This window comes from Nanorana parkeri, unplaced genomic scaffold (assembly GCF_000935625.1).
Source record: "Nanorana parkeri isolate BGI_ZX_2015 unplaced genomic scaffold, ASM93562v1 scaffold722, whole genome shotgun sequence".
Lineage (NCBI taxonomy): Eukaryota > Metazoa > Chordata > Amphibia > Anura > Dicroglossidae > Nanorana > Nanorana parkeri.
The window spans coordinates 259,618-268,390 of record NW_017306990.1 but is presented as its reverse complement, the minus strand read 5'-3'; the positions used below and the strand labels follow the sequence as shown (position 1 = coordinate 268,390).

Genomic DNA, 8,773 nt, shown 5'->3' with positions numbered 1-8,773 from the left:
AGTGTAATGTAAATGGGTAAGCCATATTAGTCCAGTAGAAAAGATGTATCAAAAAAACAAAAACGGAGTATTGTAGTATGCGATGATACCTTTCTTATTGGACTAACAAAATATATAAAAGACAAGCTTTCGAGAGTTAACCTCTCTTCTTCAGGTCAGAAGCAATCCTAATCAACATGACAACGTTAACCACTTAAAGCAAGAGAAAGTTGTTAGGGAGGGGGGGGTGAGTGGGGTGTCATAAATGTTGGACCTGGGAGTAAAGAATGTATCCTGATAACTAGAACACAGAACAAATAAACATAGGATGACCAATAAATCCTGCACAGATCAGGGATATACAACATACATGAATATTATTATGTTCTGTATATTCATAAAAGGTTCTGGTAGTGTGTAAGAAAACCAGAATCCACATTAAGTCCCTCCTTTATGGAATTGAAATGTAAAATCATTTTTATTTCGAAAGTTTTTCTTTCATGAGAGTTTTTAAAATTTCCTTTCAGTACTTTTATATTGCGGTTTTGGATGGAGTGATCTTTCTGGGAGAAGTGATGTCCTACTGGGGTGCAATATTCATTTTCTTTGTGGTTCTTGATCGAGCTCCTGTGTAGGTTCATCCTGAGATGCAGCTTAAGGCCAGTTTCCCCAATGCCTTTGTCACATGCTAAACACTGTATCATATAAACCACGCAGGGCCGTCTTTAAGGCAGGGCAAAAAGGGCATTTGCCCCGGGCCCAGTGATTGCCTTGGGGCCCAAAGCAGCTGCCCCTTGACCACTTGTAGTGTCAGACTGCAAACCCAGCTCTGACTGTAACTCAGGAGGTGTGGGGGCACAGGAGCAGAGCTCAAAGCAAAGTGTGCATAAGCTGTGACAGTGTAGCAGGTGGATGGGGCACTGTCACAGGAACGATGTACTCAGCTCTTCAGACGTCTTGGGCTGTGTTTTCCCCGTATGTCTCTGACAGGAAGTTAGTGCTGATGATAAGAGCCTCAGCTTTTGCCCGGAGCCAGATAGGAGGTAATATTATAATCAGAGGATTGAGTGTTCCTGAGAGAGAGTGACGGTCCCTGCATGGACTGAGGGAAGCTTTTCCTGCTGCAGACAGAGGGTGACAGTCCCAGCAGGGAGCTGCGTTCCACGTCCCCCCCTGTCATCACTTTCTTCCAGCTCTAGTCTGTGAATATTCATACTAAAGAAATTTTTTTCAGCCAGATTGGAATAGAATCCTATTTTATATGTGTTAAATTTTCCCAACACAACATAACCGTTTAAACAAACATTGCTGTTCACCTTTTTACTTGCTGGATATTCTTATATTTCGACAATTGAATGTAATGTTAAGGATGGGGCTGGAAGTAATGGTCACTATAATTAATCCTGTGTGTACTGGCTCATGATCAGATGTACAGGACTGTCTGTACTAACAAAGGGTTAGTGATCTCAGGTTTGGCTGGTGCATTGCATATTACTGTCTCTCACTTTGCACGGTTAGTAGCTGGAATGCACTAGATCGCATAATAAAATTCTCCCGCGTGCATGCATGACCTATTTTTTGCGACTGGTGCAGTCATTTTTGTGTTCTGGTGCAGTTAAATGCACTGCAAGGCAGGAGACGTGGCTGTGGTGCCATTGACTTGAATGTATCTCCAGGCCCCCTCCTGCCCCAGAACACAGGGAACATTTTATAATGCGATACAGTGCATTCCAGCTACCAACCGTGCTGGAACACACTGGATTAGGTTAAACAAGCCCCTTGATGTGATGGAAGCTGCCTGTAGAGTCCTGTGTGTAATCTGCTAAAAAAACAAATAGAAAAGTAAGAAATACTTTGTAAATGTGAATTGGGTGTGCTATATGAATGTGAAAATGTAACATATAGTGGGGGGCTGAAAATGCACTATATAGAAATGTCACCAGCACATCAAATCCTTTTAGGATAGCAAAATGATAATTTATTTGCCTTTCCTTGTCAGAAAAACAAGCGCCTGATGAAAGGACCCTGCATGGTCCCGAAAGCGCTTGTTTTTCTGACAAGGAACTGTAAATAAATAAACATTTGGCTATTCTAAAAGGATGTTTTGGTGTGCTGGTGACATTTCTATATATTGCTGATGTTTGTGGCGCCATCCGCATTCACTGCGAGCACCCACCCCATTACAAGGGGTTAAGGAGTGCGACAAGTAAAGATGTTTTTTTGTCAATTGTCAAAATCCTTGCACTGGCCCTGCTGTACAGTGCATATTGTGACCATATGATGTTTCACAGGGTGAAGGGGGCGGGTGGAGGGGGCCCAAGAAACCCTGGGCATTAATTGCCCAGGGTCCAATTCATAATAAAGATGGCCCTGACTCCATCCCCCCTTCCTCTGGTGCAGCCCCACCCCTCTCCCCCTGTTCCTCTCCCGTTCCCCTCACCAAATCAGATCTGACCCCTGAACCAGGATCCAAACATGCCTCCGTATAGCTTTCTGTCCCTCAACGTAAGGGGTATGAATATCCCTGAAAAACGAACCGCGGTACTACATGAACTCCATAGACAGCGAGCTCACGTTGGTTTCCTACAGGAAACGCACTTTCAGCAAGGGCATTCACCCAAACTGTCAGATCACCGTTTTTTCCGACGTCTTATCATAGCTACTCTCCAGATAAGAGGTCGAGGGGGGTGTCTATTGTCTTATCGAGAAACCTTCCATGGACGCTTGTGGACATGCAGGCCGGGGAGGAGGGCCGCTTGCTCATGCTTAAGGGGAAAATTGAGAATCAGATGGTTACACTGGTGAATGTATACCTCCCTAACTTAAGCCAGATCTAATTCCTGGAAAGGGTACTGAAAACATTGGATGACTTCCAGGAGGGGGTTTTGATAGTCGGCGGAGATTTCAATCTTCTCCTGAATCCACAGATGGACTCCTCCAGATCGACCTCCCACTTATCTAGAGCGGCGCTAAAGCGCCTCAAGAAAAACCTCCACCTACATCAGTTGTCCGACGTGTGGAGGATTCACCATCCGTCAGATAGGGACTATTCCTACTTTTCTTCGGCCCAACAAACGTATACGCGCATTGACTACTTTCTTGTGCACCACTCCGTATTGCCATTAGTTTGCCACTCTACCATAGGCAACATCTCCTTGTCTGACCACGCGGCGGTTTCGATCAGGGTGGATCTGGGTGCATCGGAGATGCGGCAATGGCGCTGGCGTCTGAACGAGACCGTAATGCAAGACCCGACCCTGGCGGGGGAAATAGAAGATGATCTGCGATCCTATTTTGCTCTGAATGCCCCCTCGGAGTGCTCCCCGTACTCGATCTGGGAGGCACATAATGTGTATATTAGGGGCACTCTGATCAAGATTGGTGCCCGAGTCAAGCGCCAGCGTCTCCAGCAGATATCCTCCCTGCTGACACAGATCCACCTGCTCGAAGTCCACCACAAACGATGCTTGGACCCGTTAATACTGGCCCAATTGACATCACTGAGAGAGTCCTTGCGTTCCTTGTGCTTACAAAGAGCGAAGGCGATGCTGGCTAAGTGCAGGAGACATTTTTATGAATACAGCAACCACTGTAGCCAGGCCCGTCTTTAACGCAGGCAAAAGGGGCAGTTGCCCTAGGCTCAGTCATTGTTGTGGGGCCCAAAGCAGCTGCCCCTTGAGCCTGCACTGCTCGCTCCCTACCTGGAGATGCAGGATGTCAGTGTCCCGTCTCTTCTCCCCCTCACCCTCCTGGTTTCCCTTATCTCTCCAGATATAAGACAGACAGCAGAGATCGGCAAAGGGGACCTTTGTCTGCTCTGCCTAGTCCCTTTGTCTGCCCTGATGATGCTGATGGGCGAGCTGTCATAATTACGTACACCGGCCCGCCCATCATGTCATCAGTTGCTAGGCAGAGCAGACAAAAGTCCTGATCTCCCGATCTGCTGCCTGTCTGCAAGTAACAGCAGGGGGGAGAGATTAAGTAAACCAAGAGGATGAGTTGGGAGAGCACGGGGATCACAGGCTCAATAACAGACTCTGATCCCCTTGCAGACAGGCAGCAGAGATCAGAAGATCAGGACCTTTTTTTTAATCAGCCCCCTGTCTGCCTAGCAACTGATGATGCAGATGGGCTGGCCGGCTGGTCTAGGCATTCATGATAGGCTCTGATCCCTGTGCTTTGGAGAGAGACAGAGCCTCAGTGTCCTGCTCCTCCCACACTACTGGATACTACTCAGGGGACACATTTGCAAGTGACAGAGTGGGTGTTTTATCAAAGTTTGTGACTACGTTGGAATGTGTGACCGGTGACGTGGTCACACATTACAACATAATCCCGCTCAGTTTGACAGTGATGGAATGTGTGACTGCCTATTGGGTCAAGCATTCCAACGCTTTGTCGGCTATTCCAGGGCAGATCGGCATACTGTGCAAGTGCAAGAGAACCGATCATATCTGCCTAGAACAACTGATCGGTCTGAAATGTCACTTCTATCGGACTTTGTGAATGCCGCAGAGGGGGGTGATTCACAAACAGTAACTGCAGGAGTGTTACAATCAGCGAGCACCGCAGATATATTTTTTATATATCTGCAGCGCTGGCTGATTGTCACACTCCTTAAGTTACTGGGCCCATCATTTAAAAAAAAATATAAAATAAATAAATTGATTTAGGATGTTGAGGTGGAGAGAGAAACTGCATGGCAGTTAGCGGGCTTGGCTTGGTGGGGGCCCAATAAAATGTTTGCCCAGGGGCCAATCAATATCAAAGATGGCCCTGAAACCACGTTAGCAGATGTACACGAGTATGATCCCTTAATGGTGTACATTTTGTTGTTGTGACTCGCTGTATTCTTGTCACATATATGTTGGCAAAGTTTGCAGCAGGTTTTTTTGCATTGTACTGCGCCATTCTGTGTCCGTTCCTTTTCTGGGATAAGTTTACTGCGTACCAATCTTCTTCTCAGGTTCAGTGGTTGCTTCAAAGTATTGCGAGCTGAGGGAAAATTTCTTGAAGCATGGGGTCTTCTGAGAGTACTGGCTGTAGATCTTTGATGATTCTAAAGTGGGGTTGTAGGTAACTACAAGAGGGGTCCTGGTTGGGTTTTTCTTCTCCTTGTACTGTAGGAGTCTTTCTCGTGGTGTTCTTAGGGCAGAATACCACGAGAAAGACTCCTACCTTATTTTATAAATAAGGTGAACAAACATTGGAGAGGGAGTAAGTAAAGGAAAAAATATCACAAAATTAGTCCAGATGGATTTTAGCCTCAATACTCTGAAACCAAAAGGATTGAATGTGGAATTCGATTTAAATTGTTTTTTTTTCACAAACAATTAATATACCCCCTTTACACATGTTCTTATCACCTCCTTCACAAAGTATTTAGCTTATTGGGACATATATGTTCAGGTATCTTAATAGAACATGATGACACATCCCATTTTAGGTGTGTGGGTTATGCCAGTTTAAGGTGTATATGCATTTATATTGTGCATTTATGTGTTGTACATGCATGCATTGAAATCCCAAAGGTATATGTATTAATGTTATTAACATTTTATTATACAATTTAATATTTCTTTTTGCTTTGGTTTTGGTACTTATGGTAGTTCCATTGTATTTTATCTGGGGACTCTTGTATGGGAAGATCCTGTTTAAATTGCTATGATTGGGTTAATAATATTTGTTCAAATTGGAATCACATGAACAAATTAAGGTTGTGTTCTGGTCTAACCTTTATAAGGTATAGTTAGTAACTCTCAACCTGCACACTGTCCCAATGAAGTCCTAAGAAGAAACGCATAGACGAGTGGGTGTACGTTGAGATCACTAAACCCCAGTCTTGCACATAGACAGCGGTGCAGTGTTTGCATGCGATTTGATGCTTGTCTCTTGTGAGTAGTTTTAATCTTTGTAATAAAGTTTTTTTATCAGACTTGCTGCACTATGAGTATCCTCATTTATTCCCTTTGAGCCATTTTTGGTCGTTTCTGTACCTTCTATACGAGGAGATCTGAAGTTGAAAAGTTGCGTATCCATATCTGCTAAAAGTCAGAGGAGGTATTTCTGCTGAACGTCACCAGCATTGAGAGGCAGACCAACATTCTGATATACCTTAAAGTGAGTTTATAACAGCTATCTGGTGAGTACAGACCTTATCTGTCGTGTAAAAACATGGTGCACATTATTTCTTCATGTATGGATTCTTCAATATGTTTATTTATTTTTAAGGACATTCATTATGACACTGACAACTTCATAGATTATTATATTGTCTATAGGTTTATTTTACAGCGGTTCATTTATATACACATACAATTTGCGATAATCACGAGATTGTATCTATGTCGAGACTTTATTACATTCTTTAGATATGTATCACTTTAATGTATCACTCACTTGAGTGTAGTGTTTTTTGAGGAAACTGCATTGTGGATACAGTTGTAAGGTACCAAGCACCACTACGCTGGGTGCATGGCCACATTTTATGGGTAACTGAAAAATGTGCGCTACGGCGCATGCGCACAAAGGACATACACACGGAAACGTGCGCACTTAAGGCGCAAAAACACATACCTGAAGTCTAAAATTTTGATATTTCGGGAATAATTGGGAGGAGGTTTGAGGAATGTGATGTTATGGTTTTGCTTTGAAATTTCCTTAAACTTTTAGGAAAAATTGTGCGGTAGTGTGAAAGAAAGCTCACAATATATACTATCAAACTTTTTGTATGACGGCTTTAGTTTTAATTTTTTAAGAGTCCAATTTACTATAGCTTTCAGATCTGTTGTAGCTGCTACTTTTAATACAAGTCTACTACCACTGTATAAAAATATCAGCTGTCGCAGACAATAATGCCTAAAAACCCTATTTTCTAAAAGTTATAATGAGTAAGACAGGGCTGTTGCTGTATTTAAGCCAAGCAATAATGTAAAAGGAAAAAGATCAACTACATGTGTAGATTATGTGACCATGATGCTGACACTGTCACTGACACTGCTGACCCTGAGATAATGTTACTGTTCTCTAACACTAAATACAGCTAAAGGACAAGTATGTAATTCAAAGTATTGATGTTTTTTCTATGTTGCCTCGAAAGTCACATAAAAAGAGGACCTCTGCCTGCTAAACAGTATTTTTTACAATTTATTTTTGCATTGGTACATGTCCTCAATGGCAATGCCGAGTTAATCATGCTCTTTGTTTGACAATTCCTTTCATCTTGGAAAGTGGCCAAAATGATTTGCCCCCCATTGACTTCTAATGGGTTCAGATTGAAGTTCCTGAATTTTCAGAAACTATGGGGGGTTCAATGAATAGCCCATTAACCAAATGTAAGCATGTTCCCTCATCCCTAATGCTCATATGTTATACAGATAAATATTTAATTATTAATGGGGCTGTAGTGGGCTAGAATCCATGAAAAAAATCTACAATGAGATACTAAGAAGTTTAGAGAGTAACTGTACATTATATGGAAATTTCCTAATTTGAAAAAAAGTGCAGCTATCTGCCCAGGTCATTTACAAATTATCCCAAACACACACACACACCATACTTCTTCAGCTAACCAAAATCATATACAGCACCACCAATATATCTTCAGCCAACAATAAACCTTAAAAAAATATTATTATTTATTATTATCATCATAATATATTATTTAGAGGTCTTTTTTTATTGTCTTTCTCTCCAGTGTGCACAAGTATCAATAAAATTTGCCCTTTTTAGTAGCAAGGAAGGTTTAGCATCTCTATTCAGTTTAAATATTGTCTGATTCCCCTATTATGCTTATTTTCTGTCCCTGCTCTGACACTGGCAAAGAGTTGACAAAGGGATAGCAGAGAATATCAGACAGAGGTAAAAACATTTCCCTATGCCATCCAAAACATGTTGATTTTAGCTAGTGTCACATTTTATTAGTGGCAGTGTAAGAATTGAAACATGGGAATCTACCTCTCTCCCCATAACCTAGTTACTACCATTATTCTTAATTAATGTAATGCATTCTGGAGTTAAAACTCATTTAGCTCTGCAAATGTAATATTTGACATGCTTTTTGCAGCCAGTGGAGACAGAAGAGAGCAGATAAATACAGAAAAGGACAGCTTTACCAGTATTATTATTATTATTATACAGGATTTATATAGCGCCAATAGTTTGCACAGCGCTTTACAATATAAGGAAGACATTACAGTCACAATACAATTTAAGACAAGATGGTAAGGAGGGCCCTGCCCGTGAGGGCTTACAATCTAAAAGGGAGGGGCAAGTGATACATGAGGAGGTAGCTGTGCGGGGATGATTGTTTGAGAAAGTGATTGTTCAGTGGTTAGGTTGAGGTGGGATAGGCTTCCCTGAAGAGATGAGTCTTAAGGGATCGCCTAAAGGCAGTCAGTGTGGGAGATAGACGGACAGGTTGGGGTAGAGAGTTCCATAGAATGGGAGACACTCTAGTGAAGTCCTGGAGGCGAGCATGGGAGGAGTTGATGACGGAGCTGGAAAGCAGGAGGTCTTGTGAAGAGCGGAGGGGGCGGTTAGGGTAATACTTTGAGACCAGGTTGGAGATATAGCCGGGGCCAGAGTTGTGGATGGCTTTGTACGCGGTTGTTAATATTTTGAATTTTATCCTTTGGGCTATAGGAAGCCAGTGCAGGGATTGACAGAGGGGGGTTGCAGACACTGAGCGGTTGGTTAGGTGGATGAGTCTAGCAGCTGCATTCATGATAGACTGAAGGGGGGATAGCCTGTGTAGAGGTAGGCCAATGAGGAGGGAGTTGCAATAGTCAAGACG

General features: G+C 42.7%; 1 long non-coding RNA gene across 1 annotated transcript in view; it reads left to right on the top strand.

Moving 5' to 3' along the window:
* The window catches only part of LOC108793129, a 19,366-nt gene extending 10,801 nt beyond the window's left edge, over positions 1-8,565 (top strand). Inside the window, exon 3 of the long non-coding RNA XR_001941627.1 lies at positions 8,553-8,565. This is a non-coding gene — a long non-coding RNA (uncharacterized LOC108793129). The remainder of the gene's footprint in view (positions 1-8,552) is intronic.
* The last annotated feature ends 208 nt before the right edge of the window (positions 8,566-8,773 follow it).